At 47.2% G+C, this 16,167-nt stretch overlaps 1 pseudogene; it reads right to left on the reverse strand.

Moving 5' to 3' along the window:
- Positions 1-2,007: 2,007 nt before the first annotated feature.
- Positions 2,008-15,918, reverse strand: LOC129530337 (protein Shroom2-like; annotated as a pseudogene).
- Positions 15,919-16,167: the final 249 nt, after the last annotated feature.

Raw genomic sequence — 16,167 nt, forward strand, 5'->3', positions numbered from 1 at the left:
GCATCTCCATTCTTCCCAAAACCCTATGTAAGACAAAGTCTGGGTCTCATTTTCAGGTCATAAATAGGTTTCCTCAGAAAAATCACATAATGGTTATGAATTTGTCATTTTTACCCAGTGTATCAACAGTTTTTGCTTTATCTATTTGGTAGCTATGGTGTGTGGTGCAAAAAGAGTTCAAGGTCATTCCATGTTTTGAGATATTGTACTTATATGAAACATTCCTCTTTGTTCCAAAAAAATTACAAATATGTATGTATCATCACTTCAATCTACTCTACTTTGCTTTATATTAACATAGCATCTTGAACCTTACAAAAAATGTTACCTCTATTTGGTTCCCATGAACAACCAAGAATAACAAAAAATAATTCCAATCTTAACGTGCTTCTGTTATCCAAATAGAACACTACAACCAACACTTTTTCTTGTTATGCATCGGTTATCACAGCAGTACTTTATCTGACTTACCCAGACATGTTTACGTTACTTTAAACTTATACAAAACATTGGGTATCTTCAAACCTTTGTATTTTAGATGTTTTTTTTTTTTGGTGAGCCTGAATTCTGACTTCTGTTATTCTCCATTTTAATTTTTGAAGTGTGTTCTTTCTTATTGACCCTTCAGAAATTAGAGTCTCTGAAATAAGTTGGAGATACCTTTTCAACCTACATATGCTGGAATATCATCATGTCTTGCCATTCAAAAACACGCACACAATTCTGAAAATTGTTAAGTTGGTAGCTCAAAAGCAGAGTTCCTGGAACTAATTTCTTCAGAGTGGTTATGCAGTCTGCTGAAAGACATGGCCTTGATGAATGAAGCATGGGCAACCCCCACCTCCTCTCGACCTTTTACAGCATTAATACTGCCATTCACTCACACACACACAGTCTGCACATGACAGCTGTTCAGGGTGACCCTCTCCATGCACAGAAGAGATATACAACCCCACCAGCATGGATGCCCTCTGCACAGCTGAAATGCTTGGGGCACCAGGCAGAGCTCAGCAGCAGAGCAAGGGCCCGCAGTGCAGAGCTCACTGAGCACTGCACGCAATGCACCACACAGCCGTCTTCAACCGTCTGAGAGCTGGCTTGGAAAACAGACAGCATCTGGCCCTCAGCACCCGACCTACTTGGAATCCACAGTCATAAAGCTTCAACTGTGCTTCTCAGACACAGCTACATTCTGTAGGTGGATTATTCGTCAGCTTTTCTGACACATACATTCTTGGATTCAGCCTCAGAGTCAATTAAGTAACTACAGAGACTTCCTACATAAGCACACACACAATATCAATCCCGTTGCTGCAGAGTCACATTAATATTTGATCCCCATGTAGAAGGCTACCAGCTCTCAGTTTAAAGCCAAATGAGGCTGGGCGCGGTGGCTCACGCCTGTAATCCTAGCACTTTGGGAGGCCGAGGCCGGTGGATCACTTGAGGTCAGGAGTTCAAGACCAGCCTGGCCAACATGGCGAAACCCCATCTCTACTAAAAATACAAAAGTTAGTAGGTGTGGTCTTGTGTTCCTGTAGTCCTAGCTACTTGGGTGGCTGAGGCAAGAGAATCACTTGAACTGGCAGGTGGAGTTGCAGTGAGCCGAGATCATGCCACTGCACTCCAACCTGGGTGACAGTGTGAGACTCTGTCTCAAAAAAGATAAAAGCCGGCCTGGGCGCGGTGGCTCACGCCTGTAATCCCAGCACTTTCGGAGGCCAAGGCGGGCAGATCACGAGGTCAGGAGATCGAGACCATCCTGGCTAACACGGTGAAACACCATCTCTATAAAAAATACAAAAAATTACCTGGGCTTGGGGGTGGGTTCCTGTAGTCCCAGCTACTCAGGAGGCTGAGGCAGGAGAATGGCACAAACCCAGGAGGCAGAGCTTGCAGTGAGCCAAGACTCCACCACTGCACTCCAGCCTGGGCAACAGTGAGACTCCGTCTCAAAAAAAAAAAAAAAAAAAAAAAGCGAAATGAATAAAACCCGGTAACATGAGGTGCTTGAAAGTAAACTTTTTAATTTGCAATTTTTGCAAGAAAACCTTGAGTTTTGAGGTCAGCGTTTAATCTGAAAGTCACGGCAATCACACAAGATTCTCAAAGTGACAGAAAAATCCATATGCACAATTATTCCCGTAACAAGATTGCACCACATCTTCTCCAGAGACACACACTATCTCTTCCTTCCCTCCTTGTACAATGAAGGGCAAGATTATACTATTTTTTTTTGAGACAGGGTCTTACTCTTTTGTCCAGGCTGGAGTGCAGCGGCGCAGTCCCAGCTCACTGCAACCTCCACCTACCAGGTTCAAGTGATTCTCATTACTCAGCCTCCTGAGTAGCTGGGACTACAGGTGCTTGCCACCAAACCTGGCTAATTTTTTTTTCTATTTTTAGTAGAGACAGGGTCTCACCATGTTGCCCAGGCTGATCTTGAGCAAGCGAGTGACTCAAATGATCCACCTGCCTCAGCCTCCCAAAGTGCAGGGATTATAGGTGTGAGCCACCATGCCTGGCCCAGATTATACTATATATTTTATCTAACTCTGTCCTTGCCTCAGCTAAGCAGCTACAAGGCATGTTCTGGAATTATGGCACAAAATGCTCTAATCTGCTGCTCCTGCCATGGTTCCTGCAGATGCTTGCAGCCTCTCTGGGAGTCAACTGACTAGATTTCTATTTTAAAGCTCAAAATTAACTCATTAACTAGATCCAATTTAGGAAGAACTGCCCTGTTCCTTTCTGACTGATAATCCTTAGGGAAAACTCTGATTTCCATGCCATGGCTAGGCACACAGCTGTGTGCTAGACAGCTAAAGCTGACCTTCCATCAGGCATTTTGTGAAAAGTGTCCAGCTCCAGTGTGGTAAACTGGATTTCTCATTCTGTCTCCATAAAGTCTTACTATGCAGAAAACACAGCAGTTATTTCAAGAACCAAAAATGTCACTGCTGCATAAGAAGGCCTTCCTGCCCTAGGGATATGTCTCTGGGCAGGGCTGCAGGATGCACAGGTTCTGTCCAGACCTCCAGGGCATCAGGGATGCTGGAAATCATGCCGGGTTTCAGCTGCTTTGTGTTGGGCAAAAACCAGATGTCACCCACCATACGTACTGAGGCCCACCTCCAGACACTTCTTCAGTAACTCTGAATCCAAATTTCATCCACCTCGGCATGGACTATTCCTCTTTGGCCCAGACTGCAGAGGGAAGCTCTTCTATGTGCTTGCTGGTGTCCTCTGCCTGCCTTCGCAGTTTGACGGAAGCATCCTACAAAGGGTAACACAATGAGACACTAAGTCCACAGCTGGCTGTGATTATGAAAGCCGTCATTTGTGCGTTCACCTTGCCAGTGCAGCTCTACAAAGCATTTCACTGAAACAACTAAGACCCCATAACCACTTCTGTTCTGGGCAGGAAACAGAACTCCTATGTGAACCCTGTAAAACCGTGTGTCACAACTGGCCAAAAGAAATTAAAATAAAATAAATAAAACAAAATAAAAAATTTAAAATAAAATAGAATATAAAATATAAAATAAAATAAAATATAGCTGGTCAGAAATTATAGTGGTGAAACCTCAAGCTCTAGGATGTCAGGGTCCCGGATTCTTTGCTCCTGAAAGAGCAAGCATGATATTCTCAGAGGTAATGCTGAATAGCCCACAAGCCAGGGTATTCCAATGCTGAAAACACACACTCACACCATCTGCATGGATTTTCAGAGCCGGGACACCACGGAGCAAACCAGCAGCTTTCTTTCCATGCACATATTAAATATCTTCTATTAAATCTATTAGTGGTTCATTTTTTTTTTTTTTTCTTGAGAGAGGGTACTACTGCTCCTTTGCCCAGGCTGGAGTATAGTGTTGAGAACACAGTTCATTGAAACCTCTACCTCCTGGGCACCACTGTGACACCTGGCGAAGTATTTTTTCCTTTTTTGTAGAGACAAGGTCCTGCTTTGTTGCCCAGACTGGTTTGGAGCTCCTGATCTCAAGTGATCATCCTTTCCTGGCCATCCAAACTGGTAGGACTGCAAATGCACCAGCCCACTCACCTCTTATTCTTTTAAAAAGGAACTGTATCTATCACTGCAGAACTTTTTTTCTTTGAAATATACAGGTGCAGATGTAATAGGGAGAAAAAGCTTTCAAAGGGGCAGGGGCAACAGAGAAAGAGACTGTCAACTTTGAAGCAGGGCTGAGAAATACACAGTTTTCTAGAAAGCTTGATGTAAACTCTGACCATCAAAACTCTCACCTTAAAAATGTGCAATAACTTAATGTATTTTAGGTGTTTTCAAAAAAAGATTACATTTTGTTCCAGAGCAATCTTTAAAAATATTTGCAAATAAAAAACAGAATAGTATAAAAACCCAAATACCATAGACATTAAATATCATCAGTGTTTGGTGGCTATTGTATGTTGTTTTAAGCCTTTAAATAAACCACACATTTTTCCAGGTCAAGGTGGTTCATTATCATTTTCGACAGTTTCTCTCCAAGTTCTTTGCTGAGTCTGAAGGTAGGAACAGGCTACTTAAGGTGAAAGACAGTTAAAGCCAGAGATTATGGCAGCAAGAACGGGAATGAAAAAAGTGGGTTTTTGAGAACCTGGCATTTTAAATTACCTTGAATAGGTTGATTTTGTCCCCAAGTAACTCTGACACAGTGGACACTAGGAGGTATGGGAAAGGTAAACTCCTGAACAGCTGGAGCTAAGTAGCGCTGGCCTCAGCCATTGCATCCTGGGTGTGTCCTGTCCATGTGTTAAGATGATGGTCAAAGGGGGGTCATGCCTTCGCTTGGTTCCATGGCTTACCAGCTTGCAGTGGTCTACGGAGGGCAACCAGGACCTCTTGTGAATGTGTTGTGGCCTCTCCTTCTGGTCCAGGCCCACTTCTAGGATCTCATCTGCCTAGTGGCAGCGCCCAGAGCTCCTAGCCTCCAGAGGCTTCCTCTGTTCCTTCCAGAAGGCCTGATACTCTGCAAAGGTGCCAAGACGTCCAACATCCCTGCTTTCTCTGCTGTGCTGTGACTGTTGAGGCTTTCCACAAGGGAGGCAGTGTGTGACCAAGGCTCCATGCCCTCACATGTGCAGTCCGCTGTCCGTGACCTCTCTGGCTTGTCTCTGAGGACCCCCTGAAGAGCTTGCCTCTGGGCAGGCCTCTGGGGAATGAGTTTGCCCGCTTCCTCAAAAAACTTGCACCTGTGGGCAAACGTGCCCATGGTATCCTCAGATGTCCTGGGGTACTGGTGAGGACCACAGCTGCCCTCTGTGAGGCCCACCATGTTCATCTCAGGTTTTGAGTAGGACTTCAGTTTCTGCTCAGCCATGAACTGTCTTCAGCCTCCGATGCGGAACGGGTGGGACCACCCACAACCTGCAGATGAAGGCAGCTGGGTCAAGCCTGCCTCCTAGAAGTGGGGGCAGCATCCAGATCTTTTGTCTGGTGTTCCAGTGACTCTGGGTAAGGGTCTTCTGGGCTGGGGTCCAAGTCGTGGCACTTGAAGTGGCCCTCAGGACCCACACTTGGGTCTCCTTCAGGTGGTCTTTATAGGAGCAGCAATGGGTCCTTCCTGGGTGCCACCTCCCAACCCTGCCCTCCAGCGACCAGTGGCATCCTCTGTGTCACCTACTGTAGTCAGAGCCACTGTTCTCCAGTTCTTCTGCATCTTGGCTCTATGCATCTGGATCTCATTCTGTAAGGTGGTGGAAAAGTGGTCTCTTCTCCAAGTGGGCTTGTCCACTTGGGCATCAAATGGTGGTGGCCTCTTGGAGCTACCCTCCTGGCTGCTCTGTGGCCAACACTTCCTCTCCTGGGTCAGGGAGTGCAACAGGGGTATCTCCTGCGGGGAGATCCTGCTGCTCTCCATGTCTGCCCATGTGAAGCTGGCTGCTGGCAGTTGGCTGGCTTTTTCGGCATGGCTAGCCCTGGGAGGCTCCTGGGCTCCTGCGGGGCAACCCAGACTGTGTCCAGTGGGTAACACTGTCATGTCTCACAGGCATCCAGAGAACCCTTGGGCTGAGGTAGGTGATGCTCTGGGCTCTGGCTCAGGTGAGGAGAGCTGTTGTCCTGGGAGCCAACGGCTGCTGGCTCCTGCCCGAGGCTGTCAGCACAGAGTGGGCTGTAGTCACTGTAAGAGGGTGACAGCTGCCATGGGGAGACTGCGGGAAGTGCATGTGTGAGCTGGATAGAGAGGCCTGCAGCCTACCTGAAGCTCCGTCCTTGGTAGATGGCCAGCTGCAGTCTGCATGAGCCTCCTATGGGCAGCCTGTGCCTCCTGCTTCCTTCCCCAAGCTCCCCAGTTCCCTGGCCTCCACAGCCAATTAGTGGGCTCTGGTCTCCAGTCACTGCAGGGCTGAGGCTGGGCTGGGGTCATAATGTGCTGTGCTATGGTCACCTCTACAAGCACAGGGCCCTGGGCCTTCTCAAGGCTCTTGGTGGCAGCAAAGCTGTCACTGTGCAGAGGGGAAGCGGGAGGAAGGGGGAAGCTGATGCCTTCTCCTTATAAGGAACATACAAGATTGGCCCAAAATTGAACATCCCAGGGACAGCTAGCTTGGGCTCGGCATTGTACTCTGGCCTGGGGCCTCTGGCACTGTCACCAGGAACCATAGGCAGGAAACACCCAGGCCTCTCCTCCAAGCCCTGGCGGCCACCTGTGGCCTGTGCCTGCTGGCTGCCCTGCCTGGGAGTCTCCCAGAGGCCCAGGCTGTAGAGGATGTTCTCTGCAGAGGAGGCCTCGGCCTTGGACAAGGTGTGGTCAGGAGTGCTACTGCTGGTGGAGAAGGAGCCATAGGCAGAGTCACACTTGCTGTGGCTGCCCAGGTGGTCAATGTTGCTGTTGGACTTGGCCACCAAGAGGCGCCCAGAGGGGTCCAGGCTGTCGAGACTCACCAGGGAGCTGAAGTGATCCAAGGTACACTGTAGATTTGTATGCTCCCAGGAACTGGACAGGTTGTGGGAGGAAGAACTACAAGAACAAGAAGAAGTACAAGGCATGTTGTTCTTTAGTGTCAGTAATTGGCAAAGAGCAATGTGGCGTACACAGCTGGCCCTCTGTGGAAATATCAAAATGCCAAACAGTAACTTCTCAGGGTCAAATCACTGGGGCTGAGGTGTCAGCTTAACACACATAGATTTTAGTAGAGACAGGCAGAAAGAAAGTGCAGGCTGAAAAGAATGTGTCCTCCCGGTAGCATGTCTTTTTACAAACAGATCCCTATCAATAGTAGCGCAAATTCTCAGCCTGATGTCCAGATTACTGGCAGGTAAAGTCTGAATTTACACATCTATGGTCAATCAATAGTTAAGTGCAGAGGTGGGCACATGACAACCCAAAAGCTAAGAATGGTTTTTATATGTTTAATGGTGGGGGGAAGAAATAAAGGTATACTATTTCTCCTATTTAACCTATAAAAATGATCTGAAATTCAAATTTCAGTTCGTAAGTGAAGTGAAAATACGTATTATCTAGCCTGTTATATAGACCAGGCTTGGTCACTCAGGGTTAAAATTCCAGTGCGTTAAGAGGCTGAGGTGGGAGGATCACTCAAGGCCAGGAGTTTCAAACCATTTAGGGCAATGTAGGAAGACCCTGTCTCTATAAAAATGTTTCAAAAATTAGCAAGGTGTGGTGGCACACTCTTACAGTCCCAGCTACTCAGGAGTCTCAGGTGGGAGGATCACATGACGCTACAGTGAGCCAAGACTGCACCACTGCACTCCAGCCTGGACAGGAGACTGAGACTCTGTCTCAATAGGAGAAGAAAGAGGAGGAGGAGGGGGAGAAGGAAGTTGGTGTAATAGCAAAAACTGCAATTACTTTTCCACCAATCTATAGAAATACCATAAACTGCTGTGTTTAGCTTTCAGCTGAGTAGTTGCATGCTGTGAAGTTATTGAAGCTATATGTGAACACCAAGAAACAGGCTCTTTAATAGGATGGCATGTAATAAGATGAAATAAAGTGACTGAGACATTGAGACATTCCTCTGAAAGGTGATAATTGTGTGAGAGTTCTCAATGGTGAAACTATTTATCCAGGATGTAAAATGCTTTCTTTAAAGCTCAACAAAGCTGAGACTTTGACCCTTCAAGGGGAAGAAGCTGTGGCTCCACTAGGTTGGGGGAGAGTGAGGATGAGAGAACCGCGTGACCAGGACAGAACACTAGAGAATGACTGGCTGTCATCTGCGGGAGGGAGAGGACTGTTTGGGTTTCCCACCATCTTCTATAAGAACAGACCACATATCCTCAAACACGGGGCATGCTCCTGACTACTCACCAATATTCCAGAGGGGATTTTTCCAGGCAATCCCAAGTCCAAGCAGACCTAGAGAACATTGAGCACTGTTTCCACAGAGATGTGGGCAGTGTGCATGTTTATTTCAAGAGACTGCCAAATGCTTAATGGAGATCTCCTTACCTTAAAAGTCACTTCAGGAATAAAATAAAAGGCCCACTGTTCACTTAAGTTTTACAACTCAGTTGGGAATCTTTGGCTGTTTTCAACAATAAACTTGGCTTGAAGTACCATCATCTTTTGTCACTTTAGGTAGGTAATGTTGTATTTCAATATATTTCCTTCATGCCACATAAATCTTTACCTTGCAATTTCACAGATCAGTATTTTTTTTCTTTTTATAGAGACAGGGTCTCACTTTGTCACCCAGGCTGGAATGCAGTGGCACAATCACAACTTACTGCAGCCTTGAAAGCCTGAGCTCAAGTGATCCTACTACCTCAATATGCTGAGTAGCTGGGATTACAGGTGTGCACCAAAACACTACCATACTGGATCAGAACCCTGCTGCCTGGCATCCTACCTGGCTACCTAAAAGGGAGTTGTTGTTGGTGTTGTTTTTGAGACAGAATCTCTCTCTGCTGCCCAGGCTGGAGTGCAGTGGCACCATCTCAGCTCACTGCAACCTCCAACTTCTGGGTTCAAGCAATTCTCCTGCCTCAGCCTCCCAAGTAGATGGGACTACAGGTGTGTGCCACCAAGTTCAGCTAATTATTCTGTATTTTTAGTAGAGACAGTGTTTCACCATGTTGGTCAGGCCGCACTCAAACTCCTGACCTCAAATGTTCTGACTGCCTTGGCTTCCCAAAGTGCTGGGATTATAAGCATGAGATACCATGCCCAACTAAGTATTTTTTTGTTTTGTTTTTTGTTTTTAATTTTAGTAGACATGTGGTCTTGCTGTGTTGCCCGGGCTGGTCTCAAACTCTGTGGCCTTAAGCAATATTCCCACTTCAGCCTCACAAAATGTTGGGATTACAGGCGAGAGCCACTGTGACCAGCCAAGACCAGTTACTAACAGCCAAAACTGAGTGGTTACATTAGCTCTAAATTCACACACATACCTGCACACACACAGACAAACATGCTCACTCAAACTCATATACTCACATACAGATACATATGTGCACACATACAAGCAGAGATACACATGCACACACACACATAGACACAAATATACATATAGACACACGAATACATACACGCAAACATGTAAAAACATACATGTCCAACCCCCCACATACATACGCACAACCACAAACACACACAGATATGCACACTCACACAAGCAAGAGGATATCCACATACACACACCAAAACGAGACTATCTGCTATTACTGCCACCCTTTTAACAGGAGACAAGTGAGGATACTGCCGCTAATGCCGAGGTTCAAGGAGAGGCTGCCAAAACTTAACAGAACCTCCTGGGAGCTTTTACAGGATACACCCGCCGCCCCACAAATATCTCCTGCATTCCAGTCCACCCGTAAAATCCTGGAAAAGAGGATGGTGGCTGCGGACACAGGGGTGCAATGAACACTGCCCCACGGGCTAAGAACCCTATGCCTGGCATCCCGCTGGGCAGCCCCGTCCTGCAATCTCCTTCTCACTCATGCCCTGTCTTGCCATGTCATTTTGTTTCTCAGCGTCACACCCTTGCCCGTTCAATGAAAAACTCACAGCGCTCAAATTGTGATCATCTGTCAGTGGCACAGTCTTACCAAAAACATCATTCTTCAGTCAAGAAGTATTGGACAAGCCTGAAAGCTTGGGAGACTGCAGAAGCTTGAACAAACCTGGGGTCGGACAGGAACAGTTGTCTACCTCCAGTGGTGACAGCAGGCCAGGAAGGGCAGCAGCTGGCGGAGGGGAACCGTGAGGCCGTTAGTTCAGGGTGGTTGTTGGTGAACTTGGTGTCATGCCAGGAGTGAGGACTCCAGCCCAGCTCACTCCTGGAAAAGAACGCAGGGGGCTCAAAGACCTCACACAGCGCGCACTGCTGCCAAACAGCGCAGGGCGCTCTGGGACGGCACACGGCTCTTGTGCCAAACAGGACACAGTGGCTCAGGTGGCTCAGAGACCGCACGTGACAAGGGCGCCCTTGCCCAGTAGAGTACGGTGGCCGACGAGGCTCAGGCACCGCAGGCGGTGCACGCGCTCGTGACAAATAGTGCAGGAGGCTCAGGGACTGTACATGGCTTGCGCGCTCTTTTCAAACAGTGCAGGGGGATCGGGGACCGCACACAACACGGGCGCTCGTGCCAAACCGTGCAGGAGGCTCACGGAGGTCACATGGTTGCGCGCTCGTGCCTAACAGTGCACGGAAGCTCGGGGACCGCACCCAGTGGGTCCTCTTGTGCCAAACAGTCCACGAGGCTCAGGGACTGCACACGGCCCTCACGCTTGTGCCAAACAGTGATCGGTGGTTGTGGAGGCTCAGGGACCGCATACGGCGCGCGCTCTCGTGCCAAACAGTGCAGGTAGTTCGGGAACCGCACACGGCACGGGCACTCGTGCCAAACAGTTCAGGGGGCTCAGGGGACCGCAAACGGCACGGGCGCTCGTGCTAAACATCTCAGGGGGCTTAGGGGCCGCACACAATGCGCGCGCTTGTGCAAAACTGCAGGAGGCACAGGAACTGCACATGGCTAGCCCCCTTGTGCCAAATTGTGCACGGTGGCTCAGGGGACTCTGGGACCACAGTGGGCGCCCGCGCTCATGCCGAACAGTTAAGGAAGCTCAGGGACTGCACATGGCTTGCACGCTCTTGCCAAACAGTGCTCGGGAGGCTCAGGGACCTCACACAGTGGGTGCTCTTTGCCAAACAGTGCAGGGGGTTCAGAGGCTGCACACGGGGCGGATGTCCATGCCAAATAGTGCAGACGGCTCATGCATGGCACAGGGCACACGCGCTCGTGTCAAACAGTGGACGGAGGCTCAGGAACTGCACACGCACAAGAGCTCGTGCCAAACAGTGCACCGGGGCTCAGGGACCGCACAAGATGGGTGCTCTTGTACCAAACAGTGCAGTGGGCTCGGGGACTGCACACAGCATGCCTGCTTATGCCAAACAGTGCAGGGTGCTCAGGGACTGAACAAGGTGCGGGCGCTGGGACAGACGCTGGGTCACAGGGACTCAGGCGGGTTTACAGCACTGTATTCAAGAGCTGCCTACTGAATCCGGGCGCAGATACCTTCTTTTTAGAATTTTGTTCGCCTCCCATTTGCCCTGAGGCAGAGCACGAATGACAGCCTCCAGATATTCAGCTACCCTTATCTTTAAAACGTATTTCTTAAAAAATATGGACACTGTTAGTTGTCCATTTAAAATCTTACATATGTAAAAATACGTAAAGAACTTTTATTCCAAATAGATAAAAAAGCAAGCAAATCATGCCCTCTCCCTGCCCCAATATGAACACAAACAGAATCTCCTATCTTTTGCTGGAGAAAATGCATATGGGTACCCCAGGAGGCTGGGTCACATAGAGTTCACATAGTGTATCTGGCTGTTTACCTAGGTAACTAAATAAAGACAGCTGCCTTCTGGTTAACTAAGACTAGTAGCCACAACTTCCCCTGAACCACTCAGTCTGTATCTGTCTCATCAACCAAGGATACACCCTGGGAGTCATGACGACCTACGTTAACAAGCTAGAGTCCCTTTAGCCAGGACTCCTGACAGGGGAGCTTTCCTGGGCTTCCATGCCATAGTCTGCACCATCCTATGTGTGGCTTCTTAGTATCTTGGCCACACCTGCCCAACTGTGATAAGGTGTGTCCATTTGGAAATCCCAATGGATGTTGGTGATGAAATATGGCTTCCAGGGGAATGCTGCATGGAGACCCTCCTGAGCTCACTTCTCTAGCTTCACCGTGGGAAGCCAACTTTACTTTTCTAAATTTGGGACAGTACTGACAGCTGATAGCCCAATCAAGAATGGAGAAAGAGCTCATGTGGGGCCTCTTTAAGTACTCTGTGGAGATCAGACATTTTTCCCAGCAGGCAAAAATATTGAAGAGTATTATGTAATAAAGAATATCTTACAAAAGAAAACTGAAAAGCATTTATAACACAAAATTTTTGATGACTCAGATCATTTTAACGAGGAAAAGTATATGGGTGGCAAAATGTGGAACATTTTGACTTTATGATACTTTCACAGGAGCCAAAGAGAAAGTATAAAAGACAAATTCATCACACCACAGAAGGAAAGCAATTGTAAAACCCAGACTATACCTCATGGAATTTCTCAAAATCCTTTAAGGCAGGGTCTAGCCATGTTAATTTCATTTTCAGCTGGGTTTCTCTGTGCTATGATATCCACAACTTCTTTCATCTTCTTTTACAGTTAATTAATGAAGAAAATAAGCTAGACTGACTGAAACTGGAGGAAAGGGGAGAAAAAGAAAAAGCTAGGAAGAGAAAACATCTGACACTCAAGACACTAGTTCAACCCTGTTGTGGGAAAAACTGGGCTACCAGCTGGGTTAGTGGGACAGCGGTTCCCCATGGATACAATAAAAGTTCTCCCAGATAAACCATCATTAGCAAGCATGTATAAAAATATTAGGAACAGATTTTTGTCTCACAAAGTATGTGTGTAAATGGCCACGCTGCTGTGGGAGGATTGCTTTAGGTCAGGAGTTTGAGATTGACCTGAGCAGCACGGTGAGACCCCTCTCTCTACACAAAATTCAAAAATCAGCCAGGCGTGGTGGTGTGCACCGGTGGTCACAACTACTAAGGAAGCTGAGGTGGGAGGATGATTTGAGCCCAGGAGGTTGAGGCTGTAGTGAGCCATGTTCACACTACTGCACTCCAGCCTGGGTGATGGAACAAGTCCCTGTCTCTTAAAAAATATATACATGTGATAGATTATGAGGAATCCACTGACCCTGTGACGCCATGGTGTGAGGAAGCCAAAGTGAGCTACACAGAAATGCTACACAGACAGTGATACCAGGCAGCTCCAGCTGTTGTCCAGCCTCCTGGCCCATGCATCAGACACAGGAGGGAAAGAAGTCATTTGCATATTTGGCCCCTGCAAAGGGAACATGGAAGAAGACTGAGGAACTCAGCTGGCAGCCAGAACCAAAGCCCAGAGCTTCTGAACCTCTGTAGCTGCTGAAGTCAGCCCTGTAGAGGCCTCTGCCATGGGGGAAGGGAGAGACTGAATGTCACTTGAGTTCCTGTGAAGAGACCACCAAACAGGCTTTGTGTGAGCAGTAAAGCTTTTTAATCACCTGGGTTCATGTGGGCTGAGTCCGAAAAGAGAGTCAGTGAAGGGAGATAGGGGTGGGGCTATTTTATAGGATTTGGGTGGGTAGTGGAAAATTACAGTCAAAAGGGGTTGTTCTCTCGTGGGCAGGGGTGGGGGTCACAAGGTGCTCAGTGGGGGAGGTTCTGAGCCAGGAGAAGAAATTTCACAAGGTAATGTCATCAGTTAAGGCAGGTACCAGCCATTTTCACTTCTTTTGTGATTCTTCACTTGCTTCAGGCCATCTGGATGTATACGTGCAGGCTTGGGCTCAGAGGCCTGACACTGAATCTCTGCTGTGCCTTGCCTCCATTCCTACCTTTGTCCCAAATAGAATGTATGTCAGTCCTGGGTATGGCCACTGACAAGTCATGAGGTAGAATAAGGACAGTCTCTCAGGGGTTGGCTGTGCCATCCAGTAGCCACAGCTGCACATAGAGTTATTTAAATGACAAAATCCAAAGTTCAGTTCCTTGGTCATTCTGTCCACATTGCAAGTGCTCAGTGGCCACGTGGGCAGTGGCTACTGCACTGGGTAGCACAGATAAGAGCCATCTGTAACCTTGCAGCTGGAGCACTGCTTTAGAGATATAGTAAGTCGATCTCTTCTGCATGGCAGGAACACTGCTGTCCACTTGCACCACATCTTTCCCTACCACCCTTCCATAATGTGCAGATAACCACTCTAGTGAGATTTTCTAATCATATTTTTAATATGGCCAGGCACGGTGTAATTCTATCACTTTGGGGGGCAGAGGTGGGCAGATCATGAGGTCAGGAGATCAAGACCATCCTGGCCAACATGGTGAAAGCCCGTCTCTACTGAAAATACAAAAATTAGCTGGGCACCTGTAATCCCAGCCACTTGGGAGGCTGAGGCAGGAGATGAACCCAGGAGATGGAGATTGCACTAAACTGAGATCACGCCACTGCACTCCAACCTGGCAATAGAGCGAGATTCTGTCTCAAAAACAAAACAAAACAAAACAAAACAAAACAAAAGCCAGCCCGAATAGACAGAACGCTTCTAAGTACCTTCATGTTAGCCAACTGCTTTGTGCTCAATTTTACAACTAGAAATTCAATTTTACACCACTAGGGGCACCAGAGTGCTCTGTAGAGTAACCATCTTCAATGTTCGTTAAAACACATTATTTTGGCCGGGTGTAGTGGCTCACGCCAGTAATCCCAACACTTTGGGAGGCCGAGGCGGGCGGATTACAAGGTCAGGAGATAGAGACCATCCTGGCCAACATAGTGAGATTCTGTCTCTACTAAAATACAAAAATTAGCTGTGCATGGCGGTGCGTACCTGTAATCCCAGCTACTCAGGAGGCTGAGGTAGGAGAAGAATCGCTTGAACCAGGGAGTCGGAGGTTGCAGTGAGCCGAGATCACGTCACAGCACTCCAGCCTGGCGACAGAGTGAGACTCCGTCTCAAAAAAAAAAAAAAGTTATTTTTATTTTTCTAGAGATGGCGTCTTGATATGTCACAAAAGCTGGTCTCAAACTCCTGGCCTTAGGCAACTCTGTTGCCTTGGCCACTGAAAGTGCTGAGATTACAGGCATATCTTTAATCTGCTTCTGAAAACGTCCTGGAAGCATCTTCCTTCCCATGTACACAGAGCTTCATTTTGCAGAACTGTTTCAAAGAAAGTGAATTGTCCCCATGCACTGATTCCTTAAATCCAAGTATGAACAGGAATTAGCTCTCTAGCTTGGTCAGTTACATCAGAGGAGATTGCAGCTTGTTAGTAACATTAACCTATACTAGCAGTTAGTTAAAAACCCAAAACATATCTCACCCTTCCACTGGCCTCAGGCTAAAAGAAGAATTAATTAAGTGTTGGGAACAAGTAAGGTAATGACCACAAAAGCCCTCTTGCAGCTGAGAGTCCTAAACAATTCTGTTCCTGGACCAAAATGTCATTCTGTTGAAATCCGGATATTATGTTTTAAAATGAAATTGTAATAATATTATTATTTCAGATTTGCTCTTTTACCTTAGATGTTTACTCTGTAATGTTATTTGGCTTACATCTAATATGGACTTTAACAGCTAGCAATTTTATCAAAACATATACTGCTCCACGGATGGAAGGATGCACAGACAAAATATGGTCTATCCACAAAATGAAATATTACTAGGAAATAAAAAGGAAATTCTGACACATGCTACAACATGAATGACCCAGCTCTGCTGGCCTGTCCTCAGGAAAGATTTTCCTGGGTTGGCTTCTAACCTTCCTTCCTCTCTGAGTCCACACTGGTGAGAGCTCTTCAGCCCACTCACCTGCAAGCTCCCATGAGGCAGGACCTAAAGGAATGATCATAGCCATGTGGCGGGAGTGCTTCTCACATACATTATATGAATGTATACAAATATGCCATTCATATTTGTATACAATACAAATTCATAATGTACAATACAATTCGTAGTGCATACAATATGTTAACTAGAAATGGTTAATTCTGTGTGTGTGTATTTTCTTTCTTTTGTTATTTTTGAGACAGGGGCTCTGTTGCCCAAGCTGGAGTGCACTGTTGCAATCTCAGCTCAATGCAACCTTCACTTCCTGGGTTCAAGT

The sequence above is a fragment of the Gorilla gorilla genome, chromosome Y (genome assembly GCF_029281585.2).
Source record: "Gorilla gorilla gorilla isolate KB3781 chromosome Y, NHGRI_mGorGor1-v2.1_pri, whole genome shotgun sequence".
In the NCBI taxonomy this organism is placed as follows: Eukaryota; Metazoa; Chordata; class Mammalia; order Primates; family Hominidae; genus Gorilla; species Gorilla gorilla.